This window comes from Squalius cephalus (genome assembly GCF_949319135.1).
Source record: "Squalius cephalus genome assembly, chromosome: 3".
Lineage (NCBI taxonomy): Eukaryota > Metazoa > Chordata > Actinopteri > Cypriniformes > Leuciscidae > Squalius > Squalius cephalus.
This window is the reverse complement of record NC_137124.1, coordinates 53,902,964-53,927,984: the sequence shown is the minus strand read 5'-3', so window position 1 is coordinate 53,927,984 and position 25,021 is coordinate 53,902,964. Positions and strand designations below refer to the sequence as shown.

The 25,021-nt window shown below is 38.8% G+C and overlaps 1 protein-coding gene across 3 annotated transcripts in view; it reads right to left on the bottom strand.

The window, feature by feature from the left end:
* The window catches only part of zfhx3b (zinc finger homeobox 3b), a 267,683-nt gene that overhangs the window by 224,771 nt on the left and 17,891 nt on the right, over window positions 1-25,021 (bottom strand). Inside the window, exon 1 of one of the 3 annotated variants that reach the window (XM_079865445.1) lies at window positions 17,016-17,034. The exons of 1 other annotated variant lie outside the window; for it this stretch is intronic. The gene's annotated coding sequence lies outside the window, so the exon portion shown is untranslated. Of the gene's footprint in view, window positions 1-6,748; window positions 7,022-17,015; window positions 17,035-25,021 lie in introns of those variants that run through there. One more of the 3 variants, XM_079865443.1, reaches the window with a different exon arrangement.

Sequence of the window (25,021 nt, the reverse complement as noted above, 5' to 3'; positions counted from 1 at the left end):
TGAACATGCCCACCGTGTTGCAATCTCACCTTCAATTTAGTGCGAAAGAAACCACCGGTGTTGTCCTTCTAAAGATGCAGATGCATCACAAATTTAGCCCTGACTAATTCCTGAAAACTGTTTCCAGCAAGTTTCCATTTCTTACTTTAGCATAGATGAAAATATTGTAAAATGTATTTTTCTCTCTCTCTTTCTCTGAAATGTCAGAGCTTCAGAACCCCTCTTGACCCACAGTGCTGAGAAACTCCCTCCAGATTCAAGAGCTCATGATTTTTTAACAATCAGATCATGTGAAACAAGTGCATTTTTAATACTATATTACAAACTTTTTTTCTTTAATCTGTCATATTTAAATGGCATCACATTAAAAAAAAAAAAAAAACCAGAATGTACACACACACACAAACATTTGTTTCACTATATTAGTGAGGACATTGCATAGACTTCCATTGATTTTATATCAGGTAAATGATATTTTCTATGGCCTAACACTAACACTAACCCTACTTATCACAGAAAACTCATTTTACATTTTCTAAAAACATAATTTAATTTGATTTATAAGTGGTTTTCCTCAACGTAGGGAATACCTGAGCCACACACACGTCTCGTTAACTATCTTTGTGGGGACTCTCCATAGACATGATGGTTTTTATACTGTACAAACACTAACCCTACCATCACAGAAAACTTTCCGCATTTTTACATTTTCAAAAAAACTCATTCTGTATGATTTATAAGCTTGTTTCCTCATGGGGATACCTCAATTTAGGTCCCCAAGGTGACACGAGTCCCCATGAGTCTGTGCATTCAGTCCCCACCGGGATAGAAAAACATGTACACACACACACACACACACAGTTATTTATATATTGTAGACATGATAGGCTGATAAAATATAATTTTAAACAATATGGTCACTATTTTAATAAAGAGAAATAGCCATTTTAAAATATCAAAATTATCATATTATTGTTATATTCGGATTATTCCAATTAGCCAAAATCAGACTCATTTAAGATAGATAGAAAGATAGACAGATAGATAGATAGATAGATAGATAGATAGATAGATAGATAGATAGATAGATAGATAGATAGATAGATAGATAGATAGATAGATAGATAGATAGATAGAAAGAATTAAATTGACTTATAGAGGAAAAAAGAAAATGGTGACATGTTCAGTGTGTTCAGGCTTTCTTGGAGCATGATCATGATGTGTGTAATACGTGCAGGGGCGGAGAGAGTGAAAGAGGAAGTGAGGCCATGCTGAGAGAGGGAAATGGGCTAGAGGACATTTCACGCTCATAGTGGCCAGTGAATTGGAATGACTGCAGCGCGGCATGATTTGAAGGTCAGGAGATAGTGGATTATATTCCAGAGGTAGAGAGAAGAGGCGGATGACGGGGAGGGGGATGGAGGAATAAACACACTCTCCTCCCCTCCTGCTTTCGGTCTTTCTTTCTATTTCTCTCTATTTCTTTCTTTTCGCATTATTTCTTTGTTTCCCCCCCCTCTTGTCTTTTTTCCCCGATTACAGGACAAGAAGGCAGAATGAAAACACCAAGGCACCAAACCGACAGCCATTAGTCTCACACATCACGTCCCATGTGCGCGCACACACACACACACGACACGCTGAGAAATCTCATTTTAGTCTTCTCTGACGTACTACCTCCCCATACTGGCTACTAACATCTACCCCCAGCCCAAAAGAGAGAGAGAGAGAGGCAGAAAAAGAAAATGTGTTTTACACAAACAATAACAGCGCTATCAGGCAGAGCGCAGCATTCCGAGAGCGTGATTTAATAAAAACAGAGCGGGATTGAATTATCATATTTTAACTGGATGTGTGTTTCAGTTAGAATGTGTGATTCAGGCCTACAAATGATCCGAACGCTTCTGCGAGGTGCAAGACAGCCCTCTCTCTTCCTCTCGGTGCTTCTCAAAAATGGAAAAGAGGCGGACGAGGGGGGGAAGACAAAGAAGGTAAACTAATAAGCCCTTTGGATATCAGTGACATAGAAAATAAACCGAGATGGCTGGAAAGCCAAAGCTCTTGTTTGATCTGGCTGCACGTACAGTATGAGTGTATCACAGAAGCCCAGACACGAGAGTTTGATGAGGATTATCCACATGAGTGCAGTAATCAGATGGAATGAGATGCGAGATGAGCATCTGTATTTGCCCCAGACGGCGCGATCGCTCCTCAGACCCTCTGAGGGATTTTACACATTCGACTAACATGGAACAGAACAGAACAGCACGGCACGGTGGAGGAGCAGCAACAACAACAACAAGGAAGCACAACAAACACTGTGACGGGGATGTCAGGAGAAGACGTGCAAATCAAGCAAACTTGTGTAATTAAATTAATTCCAGACGCACGCCAACTTTTTTTTTCTTTTTGTATCTGCCTTGGGCGTTCTGCGTCTCTTTCGTAATGATGTCCTAACACAAAACAAACAGCAGGCGGAACATGAAAGTGCTCTTTTTTCTTCCACCTATCTAACTCTAGCATTCCGGTTCTTCAGTTCAGGATTCTTAGGATTAAAGATTAAGGTTTTTTTTTTTTTTTTTGTGCACTGGTGTAAATTAAATTCAGGAGGCCACTTTTAGCAGACGTCACAAAGGGGTTGAGCAGATTCTAGATTGTTGTGCCTGTGCTGATGCATGTAAACATGCACATCAAAAAACAAGCAACCAATCCACGGCTCCTGGATGCTCTGTCAACGCGGACTGAGATGTCTTATAGGCAGAGAACAGGTGTCAATCATCTCGTGCAGCCAATAGGCTCGTCTCCTGCGAACGCAGCATGCTGGACTCGCACGCTTCCTTGTGAGCACCAAGATACAGGATTTAAAGAATTTGAAACGGGCACCAAAATCATGCCTGGATTTTAATATACTTTAATTCACAACACATTCTTTTTAATACTGTAGATCAGTGTCATTAGTAGGCTATTGCACCGATTTCATTCTGATCAACTGAAATATTGCCAGCAGCTCAGATAAGCACATCTCTAACCAGAACATCCACATGTCCTCGGGGCAGCACACAACACACAAGAGAAATGAACACAGTTCAGACACCGCCTGGAAACACAAGCTCCAATTCAAACCTATTCTTAATAAATAAATGCAACTAATGATATCCTCACTAAAATACCAACAAATGCAATAAAACATTTTTAATATAATATTGTATCAAGTTTTAATTTGCTTTTCTCTCTTTAAAAAAAAAAAAGGAGAATTAAATTCAATTTGTTCTACAAAAGAAAATGACTAGTAGGTCATTAGTAGGGTTTATATGACGATTAATTATAAATTGATTATACATCAAATAGATTAATTTATGTTAATATCGTTTATTTTAATTAATTAGTTTATATTAAATTACATTAACATGTTACAATATACAGCAAATTAATATTTGAGGTAAATTATTAGAATCAAGAATCATATTCATTTAGACAATTTATAATGGTAACACTTTACAATATGGTCTCATTCGTTAACATTAATGTATTAACTAACATGAACTAACAATGAGCAATACATTTGTCACAGTATTTATAGTTAGTTAATATAAATCCAGCTGTTAATTGTTTGTTCATGTTAGAACACAATGCATTAACTAATGTTAACAAATAATACATTTGATTTGAATAATGTATTAATAAAATGTTGAAATTAACAAAACCTTATTGTAAAGTGTTACCTTTATAATCGGTGTTAAATAATAATTATTACCAAATATGGTTCATATATTATATGTATACAACCAATTTGTGTTGTTAATGTACACTGAATTGCCAGAACTTGTGCCATGTAGATTGTAAAAAGCCAATAATATCTCTGCCGCCATGATGGTCACCGTCACTTTACCACAAACACCACAACTACAGACTGAAATGACACACAGAGTGACAGTAACTAATATAAACCATCTGAATGTGATGCTTAGACTGAACACATTTACATTAGCAGGTCAATCTTCAGTTCACAGTTCAATAGGGTCAGCGTATGAAGCCACAGCACATGCGTGGAGCATCTCTGGCCTCTCCCAGACGATAAGACGGGATAGAGGCCGGCCACGCTGTTCTCGTCCATATGAATGACTGTCTGTGTTAAGCCCCAAAAAGCTGTCATTAATCCTGGATTTGAGGTGCAGAGCCGAATTTTGGTCATGTTATCAGAGCAGAGCCGAAAACCTCCATATTTACTAGCACAGCTGCACATCAGCTAACTGGCTAAATCAAGGCCGTGTCCTGGGAACACTACAATACTACCATTTAATCGAAATATTACAGTTTATGTCAAATTCTAATTTTATTTAAAAAGTATTATGCAAGTAATGTTTCCTAATACTAAGAAGGATACTTGCTCAAATTCTGTACAAACACACAATTTTTTGCGGTGTAATAATTACAAAAGCCTAAAATGACATTTGAATGCACATTATGATTAGAAATACATGGTATAGTATAATATAAATATATGTGAAACTATCTAAATCGAATCAAATTGGAAAAAAAATGTACAGTATATATTGCACGTATATTACACAACAAAATACTATGTAATAGTTATACAGTGTTGTGATGCAACCCTCATCTCTTACTTTCTTTCTCTCTACCCTGACACAAGCAGGCCAAGCTGAGATCCCAGCTACTGATACAGCCATCCACTCCAACCAGTACAGAGACCTGGACCACCGAACATACACACATGCACTTAAATCATGCAGTAATACACTCTGTCAGCAGACATGGCAAGAAATGGGCACATACGTAAACACAAAACAAACCTGGGCCCTAAAATAGCATTGAAAATGACGCACGAACACACGATCTTTGATCAAAATCAAAAGCTGAAGCGTACGAACACACACAGCAATGACTATATAGTTATCTTAGATTTAAAGTGCTAGCCTACGTATGTATGCAAGTGTGTGTTCATTCTGATGAATCTGCCTGTAGAGTTAGAGCCATGAAGTAAGAATTTATCATCTTAAGACAGCCAGATGAGGACGCACACACACTTGCACACACTCGACTGGAGGAAAATCAGAGCTCGCCGGCAGCAACTCAAGCTACACACAAAAACACATGCTGTGAAATCCAAATCATGCTCTACTCTTGCTGGTAAAACTCAGCCACTGTTTCATAGTGTGTGTGTGTGTGTGTGTGTGTGCATGCGTGTGTGTGTGTGAAAGCACTTGTCCTCTGAGTATCTCCGTGCAGAGTTTTCAGTCTAGAGGAGAGCGGATGCAGCACAGCACACCATGTGGTTTGGAAGCAGAATTATTTCCTTTTTACATCTCACATATGTTTGCAATTTTACAATACAGCTGGTGTTAACATTTAGAATAAATAAGATTAAATAGAAAAACCCAACTTCATAATGCTTCTGCGAATCAACCGATGCTTAAAAACATATTAATATAGACTAACTTTTACACATTTGCTCTAGCGTTTAGCGTGAGGCGAGCGGGAAGTCTCGCAAGGGTGTATCTCGTCGTGCTGTGTTAATATGTGTGTGTGAGCATTCAGTCCTCCAGCCAGACTGGGTGCTGCTTATTTCTCCATCACAGCTCAAATGGGCTCCCGCGCTGAAATAAATCACTGTCGCCACAGAAATGCAGCGACAGCCATGATAGATGGCTGAAATGTGTGTGTTGATGTCTTTAGTGTTGCCGACAATTTGGTAAATCTCGCCTATTCCATTGCATGTGGGGTGCGAGGCATCTGAATGTTGACACGAACTATGAGAAGAGGCCCATAGAGTAACATCAGCATGACACAACAAGTCAATTTGAACTTTGTCCTGTCAAAAAATCAGGTGTTTGAATGTACAAGTTACAATTACTAATGAATAATATGAAAAAGGTGAAAATTTACAATCAAAAACATTCATAAGGCTGTAGTTGACAGCGAGTGAAATCCATGTTCAAGGGGGAAAGTGTTTTCTTTTCCTGTAAAAAAGGCCTGATGTGTGTGTGTACACAATTACTAATGTAAATAATACGGTAAAATGTTAAAAAAAAAATTTGTCAAAAATTGTTTACTAAAGCGTTCATAAGATTGTAGTTGACGTTGAGCTGGAATCCATGTTCAAGGGTGAAAGTGTGTTTCTCCTGACGGAGGGTTTCACCCATGTGCGTTCGGGTCATGAGTGCAGTGACCCCCGTGTGTAATATGTCAACGCTGTGTACGTAAGTCCTGCGTACGGCACGGCTGTCCGTCACGCAGACGCATCACTATGACTCAAATGGTGACTTAATATATTTTCCTGAACACCCCCCCCCCCCCCTCCCAAATCTTTGTATCTGACCAGTAAGCCAGCCCCCCCCCCCCAGTGCCTAAATATAGACCCCGACACCCCCGTCACACACAAACAGAGACACAACACCCCGTTTCTGACTCAATCAGATCTATAACGCTACAAACACGAGACATTTTTGTCTTTCGCACACATAAAACCTGCGACATGGCACCTGTGAATTTGCAGACACTTATAATGGCAGTTGGCCTGCTCCTGAATCCAAAGCCCCCCAACAAGCCAACGCTCACACCTGGCAGGATCAAACAAGCGTGCACTCCCCACAAACTCTCTTACAATCAATACTTTCAGCCAACACCACGCAGCAGTCCCAGCTCCATCACACACACACACACACACATACAGAGAGAGAGAGAGAGAGAGTGGAACAGCACTCCAAAGAGCAGAAAGCAGTGTACTGACCTTTCTGTCTCTCTCCTTCCTTTCTTTCTTGCCCTCCTTGACGTCCAATCCACACTTGTCTTCTGGCTGCTGGTGCTGGGGCTACAGTAGTAGAGGAACGGTAGTGTGTGAGTGAGAGAGAGTGAGTGATCCTGCTCAACCTGACTAGAGCGGGCGCATTAGTGTGATTTCACACCCAGGCTGCAGCCCTGCCTACTGTCCTGATGGGGTTCCTGAATGTGCTGCTTATTTAGAGAGCCGGCGTGCTGTACCTGGGCTTGCAGGCAGGCTGCTTAAAGCAAGAGCCAACATCTAGAGTGCATAATACCCCCACTCTCTCCCTCTCTCCGTGTCTCTCTCTCTCTCACTCTCTCTCTCTCTCTCTCTCTCTCTCTCTCTCGCACACACACACACACACACACACAAACACTAGTACGCTCTCCTAGTCGCTGGCTGGCTGGAGAGGTAGACGCCGGCTCTGGCGTTCACGCAACCGCACGCGTACCTTTGGCGGAGCCGGTGCGAGAATACACACATGCAGATTTCTTTTCTTTCTAAGTGTTTAGAAGACAATTTCGACAAGGGATTGCTCCCAATCTACTTGAATGATCCAGATGGATGAGTTATAATATGCTTTCTAGTCTCTTGCTTTTCTTGTTTGTCTGATTCTGGTTATTTTAGCCTATTATCGAGCTGCCACATGTTTTTGCAGAGGGACTGCCTCACTCTCTTTCGGATTCGGTCCCTCGACCGCTTGTCTCTGTGGGACGCGGCGGAGGGGGGCGGATGGGTGCACTAAATTGTGACTCAGGCTGAATGTGTATTAGTCAAATTTATTATTTATTGCCAAGCCGCATTCAGTTTTCCCCCCTTCCGCACACACGGATAGATGGAAAAGGGGGATGGATGTGTGTGTGTGTGTGTGTGTGTGTGTGGGGGGGGGGGGGGTAGGGTCAAGGGTGCGAGGATTTTATTGTGGGGGGTTTGAGATATAGCCAGTGGTCATGATTTGGTGAGCGAGGCCTAGAGGGAGGTGAAAAGAATATATAAGATATTAATTTAATTTATTTATTTATTCAGCCAGTCCGCATGCCTTATCAGGCCGGTGTCTCTTAATGACATCACTGGCAGCTTCTCCAAGCTGTCCAAAATCACCCTGCCTCTCATTTTTCTTCAAAATGACTTCAATTCATTGTGTGTGTGTGCGCACGCGCCTGTGTGTGTGCGAGTGTGGTACTGCCTATATCTAAAATTGAGAATAATGCTATCCAATGGGTCCACACTTTCACGCAAGATAGCCTCAGTTCCCAAACTATCAAATAAATCAGGCAAATAAATAAAAAAATAAGTAAACCTAAATGGTCAATAAAAATATCTTCTTTTTAAATTCTTGAATAAATATTATTAGATAAAATATCAGTTTAAAAAAATTTTAAATAAGAAAAAAAAAAAATTGCAGTACATTTCCTCGCCCGGGTTGGGCTTGTTTTTTTTTTTTCTTTTCATTTTTGCTTATTAGTATGGTTGAATTTGATAAGCAAAAGTCAGCAGCAAAGACAGTGGTTAATAAAGTGAGATTAAATACATAAAGGTTTCTGTAATAATCTGAGTTTGCATTTCACTGTTTTTACTCATTATTAGCCATACTGGATCTGTTTTTGTGTAAGTGAGATGATAAAACGCCGGGATTTCAAGACTAATGTTGATTGAACATTAACAACATGAACAAACAATGATTTCTCTCGGAGACAGGAGAGCTGTCAGTCAATAAATGAAAATGTAACTTGCGTTACTTCTTTGAAAAAGTAACTCAGATGTTTTGTTGCAAATTTAAAAGTAATGCATTACTTTACTAGTTACTTGAAAAAAGTAATCTGATTACGTAACATGTAATGTGTCCCCAGCAAACAACATATTAATATCGGTTTTCAATGATTAGGTTGCATTATTCATTTTTTTAGTCAAGAATCACTGGTTTTAGCTACTCTTACAGAGCTAGGCAACAGGCCCCTGTAGGCCAAAAACAGCAGTCCTAGAAAACCCAAACCACACACTAAACCAATGATTCATATTTCTTTCAAGCTCGGACATAACCACAAACCCCATCCTTCACAACCCAGATATCAGACGTCAGACCAACGACCAGCACACCTCACATAACAAGGCACGTCGAAGTAAAAAAAAAAAAAAGTATATAGAGAAAGCCGCCTCGGTTCTTGCCTTTCCCCCAAACCATCTGAATGGCTCATTCTGGTGAAGTTCAGAAAGCCATTGTGTGCGGGTAAGATGAGGGTGCGGAGGAAATAGTCACAGCCATTTCAGCACAACCATTAAGGCTTAGAGTAGAACAGGTACTATTACAACTCAATCATTCTAATACACTCATAATCATCCAAATTTTTATACATCAGTTTTAAAAGCCATGGTTAAAAAAAGAACTCATTTCCCTTACAGAGGTAATTTAAGTGGAAGAAAGAAAGAAAGAAAGAAAGAAAGAAAGAAAGAAAGAAAGAAAGAAAGAAAGAAAGAAAGAAAGAAAGAAAGAAAGAAAGAAAGAAAGACTTTTTCCAAGGTTCAGGAAAGAGGGAAAAAAAGATTAGAATGGAATGGAGGGAGGAGGTGGTGGAGGATATTCGTGAATCCCTCAGTAGTGCTGTCATCTTCAGCATTTTACAAGCCCACTGAGATATCCATTGGCTAAAATTAACACGAAGGACAATTAATATTAATAAGGGTGCCTGTGTTGGCAGGGACTTTTAAATGGGTTAAGTACAACTGCCCGAGCTGACGGGGTGGGGGAGACCTGTTAACGCTCATTCTCAATTAGCTTTCTCTGAGGAGAACTCGTCTGGCACACTATAAATGACTAACCAACCCTCCCTACACACAATTACCTGCCCCAAACCTCAACCAGTCCAACATCACACTCACACGGACGCGGCAAAACACTTAACATGACACAACTCCAGTCAGGACCCTCTCTGCCTCCATGTCTCCACCTGTCTCGGCTCTTTCTGTGACTGCCTCTTTTCTTTCCTGCTGTTTTTGAACTTTCAATTCTCCTGAACAGCATTATGATTATATATTATTAATATTTCTGAATTATTACTCATTTTCTCCCTAAAAATGGAGTGCTTTAATTCACATTTGAAGTACTCATCAAGGCAGTGTGGCGAAATGAATGTGGACGGATACATTATATTTGCAAAAAATGCAAAGAGCACATAAAATATATATGGAAATAATAAAATATTAAGTATTAATTTCAAAAAGATAATTTGCTCAGGCCAAAATTGCCTTTTCATTAATCCCACCTTAGTTCCTCCCCCCCTTTTTTTAACTAAAGACCTGAAACTTTCACAGAGTTATTAAAGATATTCTCTTTTCTATTAAAAAAAATATTCTATTGTCTTACACCAAACTGAATAATCTGAATGTGGGGACATCTACATGTCTCTGTTTGATTTAGGTGCAAATAATTACAAATATCTCACAGTAGTAGACATTCATTTTATAAAGGTTGAGTATCATGCCATTTTTAGATCACTGTAAACAGCGATGTTGTGCTTCATGAAAACTCATGCTCTGCTCATGCTCAGTAGTGGCGTCCATTCCTAACATTACAGCCATTTTAAACAGCAGACTGGTGGCCGGTGACATTTCTTATGTGATGGTGTCAGTTCATGTTTAACCCATAGAAAATATGTGAAGGGAGACACTCTACCGTTGTGTGTGTGTGTAGGTCGCAATAGAGAATGACCGGCCAATAAGAACACTCATACACTGACTGTGTGAATGACTCATGTGCCATACTGTGACCCCATTAGGACAGCAAGGTTATGGGTCACAGAGTGAAGTATTTTCTGACATAGATACAGGGGGAGAAAGAAAGACCAGACAGAGAGATTATAAGCAGAGCAGGACTCGAAACGTTCTTTTGAACCCGTTCTCCGGTTGAACTCGTCCGTTCGCAAATTGGACTTGCAAAAGCTTTCCATGTCAACAATTCACATCAATTAGTAAACAAATATTTTATGATAAGAAGCAAAAATTGTCATTACAGTCATTAACTTTAAAAATTGTAGCCTTCCCATTTGACTTTTAAGTCACTTGCTTTTAAGACTTTTATCCAGAAAAACTAAATAGAAAATTATTTAAAATCACTATCAACAATTGAAATAAACTCAAAATAAATTTGAATATTAGATGAAAAACTTAAACGAAAATTAGAAATGGTGCAACTAACTGGATTAAAATAAGATGCAGTAAACTACTAAAACTAAAAGGGAAATAAAAATAAACAAAAAAATTAATAAAAATGACAAACGCACATAAAATTACTGAAACTTAAACTAAAATGAAATCATACGCCAGTGATTTCCATATGAACTCGAATTCTTCCAAGACCAAATTATCGGTGCTATTTAATAGATAAAATTGTATAGTTCTACTCTGTATCAAATGTCTCTGTATGTCTCTTTATCAGAAGTTTCTCCAAAAATTCCTTAGAAGAAATAAAAATGAATAATAAAATTGATAATCTACAGATAATTGAGAAGTCCATGCTTTTTTGAGCTATGAAACCAGGTAATAAAACAAACAAACAGAATGAACGAATGAACAAAACAAACAGTTCGAAAGAACCGATTTGCGGAGTAAAGCCATCGTTCTGTCACGGAGACCCCGATGGCTTTCTGAAGAGCTTTCCATTGTCTGGAGTGATGAACTTGAGGTTCAAGCTTTCAAGCCAAGGGGTGTGTCTGTCTAATCCTGACCCCCTGCAGCCCCTCGTTCCCCCACCCCACACACACACACACGCTCCAGCTGACGCCTGCCCCGATGACCAGCACTGAATAAAACACCCCGTAATGAGACAGGCCACAAAATGGCTCCTGCACCAGCAGATATAACTGATGCCGGACGAGCGAGGCAGGAAAGAGAGAGACAGAATGGAGAGCAAAAGACTGAAAAACAGCAAAAAAGGTCACATCGCTGCTTTCAATACTTCCTCTTTTCAATCATTTCCTCTCTTCCATCTGTTTTTTTCCCTGTGCATTTCACTTTCACACCTTCTATTTTCCTCAGCAGTCATTTTCCTCTTCCCTCTCTCCACTCCGCACGAAAATACTTATTGAGGAGACAAAGGAAGGGAATGTAGGGAAGAGACAGGTGGCTGTGTCTGAGGGATGAGAGAATCAAAGGAGTGAAATCCAGTCTTCCCTCTTCATTGAGCATAATAATAAAAGGTTGCAGGGTGAAAAAAATGGCTTTCTTCTACATCTGGGATGGTAACACATGGAAGAAAGAACAAGCTCTGTTGCTTCTCTGTGTTTTTATTTGCCCCTCCTTCTCCAGGACGACCTCAATCTACCAAATGCCCGGTACACAATGTACGATTTTGGGCTGTCCCAGACGAAAGATGACCAATGGTGGCTATTTCTGTGGCCGTGGCTCCTAAACGCTGGTCCTACGTCGTACAGTGAGACAGCCGTTGTCAGTTTTGCGAGCAAAGATAGCCTGCGATCATTTTCTGACCGTCTCAGAAATTTAGCATGATCATCTCACAGCGTGTTTGCTGCAACAACCTTGTACGACCTATGGTGCTAAAACTTAAAAACCTCAAACTCCATAATTGACATGCCAAGTTGGCCTCTTTTCCCTGGCCATGACCACGTTCATGTTCTCCTCTTTTGCTTCCTCCTCTTTTTTTAAGAGCACATAAAAACCACGATTGCCAAAGTGCGACTTGCTCTATTTGTTTACCGCTATTCTATACTAGGGGTGTAACAATATATCGCGTCATAATATATCGCAATACAAAAATGCAACAATATGTATCGTGGATAGTGACAATATGTATTGTGTATAGTTCACCCAAAATAAAAATGACTGTGTGAGAAAAAATTCAAGTTTACAGAGTTTTAGTGTCAGTACTACATTAAACTACTAATGTTGAATATAATATATAAAATGCATATTGGAATATTTGTGGGTCCTGATAATGCCAAATGTCTTACGTTACCAGTAAAAAGTGGCGTACATTATTTTAAACATATCTAGTGGTGACAGAGTGCAGGCATATTTGTCTAAAATAATTCTGTATTTTCAGCTTCAGAATCATGAATATTTTTATTCTGGTGTCACCATCGTCCTGTGCATTGGGTTATCAGCACCAAGCCTATTCATTTCAACCCCTAATGTAATACCAAATTTAGCATTTTAATCAACGGTACATTTTGATTGCCTTTTACCATATGTCTTGCTGTATCGCAATAATATCGTACCGTGAGTTCAGTATCGTGGTATGTATCGAATCGTGACATGAGGGTATCGTTACACCCCTATTCTATACTAACTTGCGTCGTAGCCTACGGTTCAATAGGTGTCATCACTGTACAGTCAACATACATGTCGTACCCAAATTTATTAGATCCATGTCGTACAGTGTGATTTGTAAAGATCTTATAGGATTGACGAAATCGCAAATTCTGTAGCAGTGTCCACTCCTTTCCATCCTTTCACTAGTCATTTTCTTGTTTACATTGATTCAGGCCTTAGAATGCTCCAAATGCACCTCAACTGTTTTATTTTTATAAATAGCTTAAAGAATATAAATGTTCCCTGACTGGATCTCCAGAGACACGTGGTCCCGAATAAATCTGTAAATCATTCCATCTGGAAGATGAACGGTGCGTTTCGGACTTCATTGGCTCTGGTTTCGGTGCGAGACCTCCAGCGTCCCCACCGGGGAGGACGTGGTGGACGGGCTTTGCTTGGTTACAGCCACGCAATTGAAGCTAAGTGCACTGACCTCTGCTCTCTCTTACATGCACATTCATACAGCTGTCCAAAGATGAAAATTTAAGCGGCAAACATTTTTTTTTTCAAAGCCCAAACATTGGTGTATATGCATGCATGCAACAACAGGATACATGACATCAACCCATCATCAACACTAAGAGATGCTAGATGCTATTATCCATGTGATAAGTGTTGTGCACTATTTAGAGCATTTAAGTCATTAGCTGCTGTTTTCGACAGCAATTCACACACTTCATGCTTTTCTGTCTGGGTCACAGGTTCAAGAGTTCATTATGATATGCATCACCCTCACACACGCGGACAAACACACACACACACACACACAGCATCACTCCAATTTGATTTCTGATGCCATACACAATCACACTGCGAATAACTTGTTTCTCAAACTGGAACGTGAGACAAACAAATTCTCTGTTTATCGAAATGACAGGCAATTAAAGCCAGCTTAACCTTGGGCCACCGTGCTTAATTAGAGTGATTTGAGTGGTGTGGTCAAACATTCTCGAGAAGAGGAAGTGACATAAATACGTGCCATTCTTCTCACAGATCAGAATTAAAATATCAGCATCCTATTACACTAAACAGCCCCCTGAGATCAGTCTTCCACCACAGAAAAAGGACATTAAACTCATGCAATCATACAGCTAATCAATTATGCATGGATCAGGCTATTTCCTTTGCGGGTGTGAAATACCAAATGTTAAAGTTTTTTTAAACAGTAGCAGATAAAAGGTTTAGACACATCTACTCATTCTTTATCATTACTATTGTTCTAAAATGGGGAAATAATTAAAACTTTGAAAAATGACAGTGGAATTATGTAGTGAATAATCAAATTGCTCAAACAAAACTCTTTGTCTAGATTGCAGCTCTGCACAATCTGAGCTTCTCGTGAGTCGTGGCTACACCTCATTAAAAAAATGACGTTATAAATAAACTGTTGAAGTATGCTTTAAAAGAAAGTACTATTTCAGCCTTTCTGCTTCAAAAATTCAAGTTCAATTAAATGTGTTACTTGCCGTTTCTTTGTTTTTTGTGAAATTTTGCAAGCAATTTATGAGTGAAAATTGCTTCAAATTCCTAGAATATATATATATGCTTACTATATGCTGGCCTTAGGTCGCACATTAGATTAGGGTCCAATTCTCACTATTAACTAACTATTAACTACAACTTTTGCCCCACTAAACTCCTAATTACTGCTTATTAATAGTTAGTTAGGTAGTTGTTAAGTTTAGGTATTGGGTAGGACTAAGAGAACTAGAATTAAGGCATTCATATATGCATTATAAGTACTAATTAACAGCTAATATTCTAGTAATATGCATGATGAGCAACTAGTTAATAGTGAGAATTGGACCCTAAAGTGTTTTTCCATTACACACTGTGGCATATGCTCTTATAAAGAAAGATGAACAAAGATAGGGATAGACTGAGATGGAGAATAAAAACCCAATATTACAGCCCAAAAAGTGTGGAACTTCACTAGTGGGATTCACTTCACACTGTCCTCTGGTGATAATCTGTCATTTGCGTGGAGGCACGTTCGGACTTGTGAGGCCGCTGAAATATGTCGAAGATTGTGAGCGTGTGAATGAGGAGAGCCGTTCGTGCCGGCCAGAGGACCATTGACCCGAGCGGCCAGGGGTCGGCCAGTGTTACTGCTCAATCCCAGAGGTCTGTGTCACAGCCTGATAATGACCTCTGTCTATAGATGATGGAGGTGGACAGGTATTGGCAGGCCCACTGACTACCATCAATGAGGAACCTTCAAGTGCCAAGTCTGTTAATAACAGGTGACCCACTGGCCTTCTGACACATCTAGACCCTCAACCACAAGTGTGTCTGTGTGCAATATGCTGGAACTTGCACAAATGAGCGTGGAAATAGGTGTGACAAGGACAAATAAAAAAAGGCTTACTGAAATCCATGTGGTCACACACGCAATAATAGCCACAGCGCACACACTTCCACCGAGCCTTTGTGTCTGGTTCTTAGTAACTTAACGGACACTTCCTATAATGCTAACCAATGGCCCTGCTCTAAGATTACATGCAACTTAATCCACCCCTCACACACTAATTTGTTTTTCTTCTTGTCCTTTTTTTTCCCTCTAGCTGGGTGTAACTGAGCCCTTGAATATATACAAATTTAATAGAGCAAATAGAATCATTATCAAATTCAAATCAATACAAATCTAGCCCCAGCGCCCTTAAAAGGCAGCAATGTTGAAACACAACACTCTCTACACCCCCCTCTTGCCTTGTACATCTGACGATCATGTCAGACATGGACAAGCAGACAGGCACATTACAGCTAATCAAACTCGCACCAAAAAAAGCCTTTATTAATGTACAGGAGTAGTGCTTTGATCAGTGACAAAATCCCAAAGCCTCTGCAACATTACCGCCAACATATAGGACGCAGCCTATAACCTTATAGCAAGCATTACTGTAAGAAAGCAATATGCTTCTTTTCTTTTTTTTCTTTTTTTTTGAGATGTACGGAGGAGGAGGATGAGGTTTGGTTCCTCAAAAGTGAGTTCAGTAAAACCCGTTTTACAGTTTTGCCTAATTTTTGTTGATTTAGCCTACTGAAAAACATTCTTGGTAAACAATTGTTGACATCTGCAAATATAGACAGACTAGTCGCAGCCTGCAATTTTGTGTACAGTGTGTCACAAGGGTGATTGATGCGCTCAGACACAAAAGACAGCATATTGCTGGAGCACTTTTTGATGTTAACGATCTTTTTATGTGACAAAATGACAACATTTATACACTGGTGAATTACAGGAGGGGAAGCCATTTGCATTATCCTTTGAGTACACTTTTGAGGGAAAATAGTGTCTTAAGCTGCATGGTTGTTTATTATGGAGTTTTATATTTTTGATGATTTTGTTTAAAGCAATAATGTCGTATTTAATCATTTCCCCCCCTATATTTCTACTTGTATACTTGTATATGTACTATACAAAAAAATAATATCCTAAATATGTTTTTTAAAACCTTTCTTTTTTTCATTTTCCTTTCATTTTCATCCAAAATCTAGTAACATTACAGAATGTTTAACTGCTGCTATATGTCACAGTCGCCTGACAACACATTATGCCTTCATAACTTTAAACTCATTTTGCAGATGTATGAACTTTTTATTTTATGTTTTTTACACTTGGACCCAAACGCGCTTTTCCCCTTAAGATATGCAAATATACCTTCTGTGGTAATGCTGATGCTGTGTCTAAACAAGGTACAAAGTTGCTTCAGGACTGTGGTATGAAAGGCGAACAGCTGTCATGACGCGTTTTGTTTGTAAAACGCAATTTTTTAAAAAAACCAAAGAGTTGTCAACGATATTGAGAGAATATAGTGTTCACTACTTTTACTGGAGCGAATGCCTAATTTTCATTTGCGTTATTTCGAGGCTCAAGCGTTGGCTTGATGAAAACAGATAGGCTACTCACGTGAGGTTTGCGGGCATCCAAACTTCCGTATGCTGACGTAATTCCATTTGGACGGAGTGAAGTTTGTGTAAGTGAAGAACAACGCGATGCATGTTCTGTAATATATAGGCCCACAGTACTGGTCAAAAGTTGGGAAACATTATTATTTTTAATGTTTTTTGAAAGAAGTCTCATGCTCATCAAGCGTGCATTTATTTGATTAAAAAATACAGAAAAAAATGTAATATTGTGAAATATTGTTACAATTTAAAATAATGGTTTTCAATTCTAATATACTTTAAAATCTAATATATTTATCCTTCAGAAATCATTCTAATATGCTGATTTATTATCAACAGTTGCTGCTTAATATTTGTCTTGGAACCTGTAATACTTTTTTTAGGATTCATTGATGAATAAAAAGTTTAAAAGAACAACATTTATAAAAAAAAAAAAAAAAAAGAATGATATGAACGATATGAATCTTTACTATGACTTTTTATCAATTTAACACATCCTTGCTGAATAAAAGTATTGATTTATTTCACAAAAAAAGAAAGAAAAAAATTACCCCATCACAGAAATAAATTATATTTTAAACTATATTGAAATATAATAATACCATTATTTTAAATTGTAATAATATTTCACAATATTACTGTCTTTTTCTGTATTTTTTATCAAATAAATGCAGGCTTGATGAGTAGCCTACTTATTTTAAAAACAATAAAATAGTAATGTTTATTTATGTGTATATATATATTACACACACTTTATTGAGTCTTGTACTTGGTAATACTTGGTATTTTTATGATTAAATCCAATCGGTAACATGCATGGAGTGATTAAATGATTATAAATACATTATAAAAAGTTTAAATATATAATTTGTATCATCAGAAGTTTGAATTATAAATAACCCGATTGTTAAATTATATTTCAAGCTGCTAAAACAATTGAGAATGTAATTTACACCAGTGTATTCATGATATTATTCTTAAATAATTTACCCTCTGACAAAACAATGACAGCAAATTGTTCGCATAATAAAGATCTCATAATGTAAGATGATAAAGATATTTCACAGGAGAAAATTCCAGTCTCGAACTGTCCACATCAAAAAACTATTAAAGACCTCTATATTCTGAACCGTGAACCCATATAGAAAACGTTCAAATGTCTGGGTCTTTATAATTCCCTCTCTGCTCTGGACGTCCAGTGAGTCTGGACAGAACATGTGTGCAGTAGCCTTGACCTTCTCTGTGACAATGCTTGGCTGAAAGCTGGGGGTCAGAGGTCAAGTCTAGCCAGGGCAAAGGACCACACTCACCCATACAAATGCATAGAAGCATCTGCTGTGCACACTTACCATTTCTCTGGCTCACACACACAAACAGATGTCTCCATTGAATCTGTGCGGGATTCCCAAAGTCAAGTGCACGTTCTTAAATAATATTATATCAGAGATAAAATAAAAATGTAATCATTCTGAGAAATGGAAAGATATAACTTTACTAAAAATCTAACTTCTCTTTCAAAAAATAGTGCAAATACAATCTTACATTAATAAAGCGAAAGAGTACAGATTGTTTCGAAGCTTATGTTTGAGTAAAAGAGAGAAAACAAATATTTGAGCGATCTTACAAATAATATTTGAGCACATTATAAATTGCATTAGGCTTAACAAAAACATGAGCTTGTGTGCTGTGAGCTCAGAGACGAGACGCTGTGACTGAAATCACGGTAATAGTGAGAAGGTGAGAATGGTCACCGAAGAGCCTGATGAGCCTAAACATCCCTCTCTCTCTCTTTCGGCCTCTTTCTCACTCGCTCAATATTGAAAGAAGCTTTAGAAGCAGTAGAAAGAAGGGTTTTCATTGCCAGAGCATTAAAGGCGCAGTAAGCGATTTCTGAGAAACAATGTTGATATTTAAAATCAACACAAACAAACACACCTCTCTCTTCACTGCCCCCAAAATGCATGAACACACAATGCAAGAGTAAGATGTCCCCAATAAGATTTTAGGAGTCAAAATCCCATTCTTGTTTGTTACGATAGTCACTGTGTCAGATTATGGGATTTTGACTCCTAAAATCTTATTGTGTCGTAGACAAAAAACATATAAGACACTTTGCTTAAACGTACAGTATGGAATTTTTTCTCCACTAGGGGTCGCTAACCTCTTACAATAACAAAGGCGTAGCTTGATGACGCAACATTTGCTAAGAATTATGGATCTTGTCGTCAACGTCAAGCCGACCGATTTAATAATGTTTATGGATGACTGAATACATCGATGTTTTTATCATGACTGTGATATGAAGCAGTTCGGGATTGCTAAGAGACAGCTATCAGCTCCACACGCGACGCGAGTCCCGCGGATATAAAAGGAATATGGACATTTCATTCTACCGAACTACACGCGAGTGCAGAATTACAACTCACAGGTCAGTTTATTAGACAAGTTAAACTTGTGAGGTAACGCAGCGCTGTTTCACTTAGTCTAACATTACACTATCACACTAAACTGCATTTGAATGTGTTGAAATGTATGTGTTAGTTTGTCTGTATGAGACTAGCAGTAAGCTAGATCAACATTAGAATAACATAGATCATATTCTAACATTTTATCATTGTTGAACTATATAACATTGATTAGTTATATGTAAATGTGCTCACCTGTTTAATAAAGTACATGTAGGAGCGGTCGAAGTCTCGGACGTGGAGCTGTCGTTTATATACTGTCTATGGGAGCTCTCGGCATCTCGAAAACACCGCGCTGATATTGATTCTCGTTTTAGTTCTCCTTTTTTATCCAAAGAAGTCTGCTTGCTAGGGGTGTAACGATACACAAAACTGACGGTTCGGTACGCCGCACGGTTTTCACATCTCGGTTCGGTTCGGTTCGGTTCAGTGGGGTGGGGGGTTTTAGAAAGCTAAAATTGCTGCTTCTTTTTTTTTTTACAGTGGTTTAATGAACAAATTCTGTATTTGTCTTTAAAATAATTCAATTACAGTTAAACTTTTCGCAAGGATAAAAAAAAAAAAAAGATCTGCTAAATAATGCTGTAAACTATATAGGGCGCCCACTCATTACTATAACCTTAAAGGTTAACAACAGAGCCTAGACTTTTAGCCTAATTTCAGATACTATTTATTTTTAGATATAATACTCACTCAACACATTGTATGAAAACATGTAAACTGCACATAAGGCAGTTTTCTCATTAACATGTTTTCTACTCTAATTTGTTATTGAAATATAAATATTTACACAGTTGCTGTCATTTTCATGACAGATATTTAAAACATAGGCTACATTAAATAATCAAGATATCAATCATTAACATGTTAAGTAAAATATATTATATACTGTAGGCTAATATAGTGCATTTATTTAGTGCAAGAGTTCATTTAGGAACCAACAAGCTGTGGGCACTGCATGACTTGCCTGAGGTAACAGACAAACTAAGACGTTTTATTGGCGTCTTTCCACTGCTGAAACACTGATTGATTGATTACACAAGTTATGATGCCTTTCAGTAAGTATACTGTATCTTTTAACATACCTTCAGGTGTCCATTCATGTTTATTCTGTAACTGAGGAAGAGAATCGCGTTTACTCGCGCTCCGCGCTGCCGCTTTAAATGAGGAGCTAGAACAGTGATCTGTCACGCCACATCAAAGAGCGCCAAAACGGCATTTATTGTTTGAATTTCGTGAACAAATAGACAGAATTTGAAAGATTACACCTTGCTTATTATCGAAAGTAACAAAATACGGAGCTTGCTATTATGGGTTGTTAATGGTGGTTAGGCTATAACGCTGTATTCGTTGTGTACACATAAGACATGAGGTCCAATGAGCCGGGACAGTCAGCAGGGGCGGGGCGTCCTCGGTACGCCATGAGAGTATCGCGATACGTATCGTGGGTGGTGTATCGCGGTTTTTCGGTTCGGTTTGAATATCGTTACACCCCTACTCAGGGCCTGAAATTAACACCCGACCACACGCCAAATGCGGGTGAATTCTGCAATTGGCGGGTAACACTGTCAATCTACCTGCCACATTGGCAGGTAGCCAATAAGAATCGACCCTTCGCGGGGAGTTTGATTGACGGCTATCTGGCCAATCATAATCCGCCGAATCCGCCTTTTTTTTTTTGTCCGACAAAGCAGTCAGGAGAGTTCAACGTTGGATGATTTGAACTTGAAAAAACGGAGTGTACTGAGTAGACCTACTGACATCTTTCCGCAGTTAAAACTTCATTCCTTCTTATGTTCATTCATGTTTATTTTATGCTATAAATTAACTAGAAAGAAGAGATGATCGGTTCACAAGCAGGCACCACAGCGATCTGTAAAGACACATTACAGAGCCACAAAAACGGTATTGTCTAAATTTCTTTAAAAATGACCAAATTTTAACGTTGATACTTTGTTTAAAATCAAAAGTAACCAGGACTGTCTTGTCTGTCAGCGTGTTGTCAGTGTCTCTGCTGCGCGATGTGTTTTTCATTGCGTGAGATCATGGTTTGGCGTGAGCGCGGTGTAGCTTGTCGGACATAGCAACAGTAACTAAAGCGGCTGGGTCTTTGCGTTTTTTTTTTTTTTTTTTTTTTTTTTGCAACTGTTGTTATTTGACATTTAAACGAAGTCAGCCATACGCACCAAACGCGAATATGCGTCTAAATTCGCGCCTGACGCGCTATTCGCGTCCGGTGCGAACGCAACATAACGGTTCCTGAACGCTGTAACTAACAGCTGCCCAGCGATCAACACAGCCGCGTGTGATTTGTTTACATAGCCTACGAGCTGCACTCGGTCTATATCTGTATTCTAAGAGTTATTATTACTTGTATGGATCTCGTTAATAACTTGACAGCACTTAAATGTGTATTCTTACAAGTTAAAGAACAAATGTTTGTGCAGTTCCTTTTTTTTTCACCTTTTATGAGGCAAAAAAAAACAAAAAAAAAACTGGCTGGTAAAAAGTCACTGTGGCGGGTGGATTTTTAAATCCACCTGCCACAGTGGCTGGTGGTCAAAAAAGTTAACTTCAGGCCCTGCCCCTACTGCTTGCCATGGTCCATAATGTTTGAACAAAACAACAACAGCGTGCAAATAGACAATGCGAACTACACAGTGGTCCACGTCAGTCGCTTTTTGGTTACTATCAGAGGGCCATTGACTGCGACAAAACGGAAATAAAGAAATGTGCCGTGTCTTCGAATTAAATTAAAATTTCTCCTGGTTTGAAAGTTGTTGGAAACAGTCGGGATAATGTAAGTACACAACTAAAAAAAAATATATAACATAGATATAGTGATTTTTGCTATTTTTAAAGCAAAAAAGTTACATATTGTGCCTTTAACGACGTGCGTAATGTCATAGAGAAGGCGGAACTTGCGTCTGACTTCCGGAGACAAAAACGTAAACAAACAATGGCTATCGAAGTGGCATGTTAGCTTAATGCTAATTCCAGCACTCACCTGGTTGCTTTTCGTTCTAGCATCCTGATGTCCATTGGCGTTTAAAGGGATGGTTCGAAGTAAAATCAACCTAGGGTCCTTTGCACCATGACCTTGAGCCAAACGGCCACCCGCGTCGTTACACTACATCCTTATGCATCGCTTTCTGCCAGAACTTTTACGTGCTTTTCCCAAATCATGGAAGTGACCTCGACAACCGGGTTAGCGGTAGCATGAGCCGTCAGGCAAGTGTTATCCAAATAAATGATGTACTTACAAACTTCCCAGTGCCTCGTTTTATGAGTACAGAACCTATGTGTACTACTGTAGAAGTTTGGTACCATTCTGGGCATTATTAGTGGGGTAATTTACAAGATACAACCTTGGTTCCATTAGCGCCTGCACTAAGCCATTCGGCTGATATCTCTAAATAAGCTTTAATAATGTTCGACCAAGGGAAAAAAAGCTTCTCTTGAGGTGTTTGGCTCGAGGTCATGGTGCAAAGGACCCTAGGTTGATTTTACTCCGAACCATCACTTTAAGAATCACCACGACACCCTACATCAAACGGATCGTGCCAAAATTAGGCTGATAGTGTGTAGTGTGAACCCGGCATTAGTCGCCAGCAGCACACCAGCTCCAGTGACACTCAAAACTGTCCTGTTTCTATAGCTAACATTACAACAACATGTTAGCTATGGTTCTGTGAAACATGCAAAACCAAAGTATCGCATATGGAGCAGAAACAACACAACCTTTGTGTCCATTTTCAGGTCTTCCCGCTTCGGTCTCTCCAGCGCTGGAAAGCTTTTCTAATATTAACGCGGGTCCTAAAGCTCTTGTCTGATCATAACCCTTATTTTTCCAGTGATATTCCTCTGACATTTTCTCTTTTGTAAATGTCTCTCAGCCATCTCTCTTTCTACAGTCTTTCTTTAAATCTCCCTCTTGCTCACTCTGTCTCCTCCCCCATCATGAGAGGACACGCCCCCTGCTGCTGATTGGCTACAAGTGTGTTGTGCTGCTCAGTCAGATCCACTTTCAACAGCGTTTCTCAAAAATCACGTACAACATAAGTGTCAATGTGAAATTATTTTGCACATTAGTTTAATACTACAACCCATCTTTGTGTACACAATTGTATTTATGTTTGCAAATTTGTATTTATCAAAGTTTATATCTTTTTATGTCAAGACATTGTGCAACTTGCAGCAAGGTTTGTACTTCTTGGGGTCTTTACCTTGTATATGTAAGAGTTTGTATCCATTCGATTTTAAATGTGATCATTTAAGTGTGCGAGAAAAATATTAGGTCACCTTTTTGCATTTTAAACATGAAGATATATGCAAACTTTTCTAGATTAATTGTCGGTATTTCAACACTTCGTTCTCTTTAGTAATGCTAAATAATATTACAGCTGTGTGTGTGTGTGTGTGTGTGTGTGTGTGTGTGTGTGTGTGTGTGTGTGTGTGTGTGTGTGTGTGTGTGTGCGTATTTTCATCATCCAATGTCTGTATATTTTTTTTGTGTAAAACATTTTATATAATTTCATAACCGTACGTTTGAAAAGAACATAGACTCTTAAAAAATAAAGGTTCCAAAAGGAGGTTTTTGCAGCAATGCTATAAAATAACCAAGTTCCCCCGTGAACCTTTAATTGAAAACTTTTAAAAAATAACCTTTTTTTCTTAGTGTGAAGAACATTTTAATAATCTAAAAAACCTTTTTTTCACTAAAGATGGTCCTTTTATGTTATAAAGTTTATATGTTATTTTATATGTTATGTTCTTTCTTTCTTTCTTTCACTCTCTCTCCCATCTCCTTCCCCACATGCATTTAACATTTCCCTCTGCCTAATGTGCTGGTGATGTGGGTCCGATGAGGGCCTGCTGGGGGCAGGACTGCATAGGTGTGTGTGCCCATAAATGTCATCAATCTCCCAGCATGCTCTATCCCTGTCATCTGAAAGACATTTAAGCTTGCTCCACGTACCATTAAAGAAGTCCCCTCCACTGCCCAACCACATTTCACACGGGAAATAATACTTTCCCTGAGTGATGGGCTGACTGTTTAGGAGGAACCGAAGAAGACAGTGAATATGTAGGGTTTTTTTCTTTTTTTTTTTTTTCTTTTCTCCATTCATTTAGACCACGTAAAACAAGAGAACATCTTTTTGCTAGCGTACATTTATTTTCACATCTCAGGCACTAACCCGAACCTGTAATTGTACGCTTCATTTATATTAAGAGATATTTATGTTGAGTTTCAGGGATGACTAGCAATAAAACTACAAAAGACATCTAGCAAAATCACAGAATAAGCACTATTAACCGCACACACACCTCAGTTTTTTTCACCCCTTTTACTAAAACCTCTCCGAACAGAAGATGTTTTTCACAGGGCGCAGCCGAAATCCCGAGAGTGCGATCCAGTCTTGCACAGTCGCTTCACTTTAGAGCATCTAATAGACAGAGTCATTCTCATTCCCCTTCAATTCACACCTAAAAGACTGAGCTGCCCTTCCAAGCCTTAATTATATACTCCCCAATCACTGTT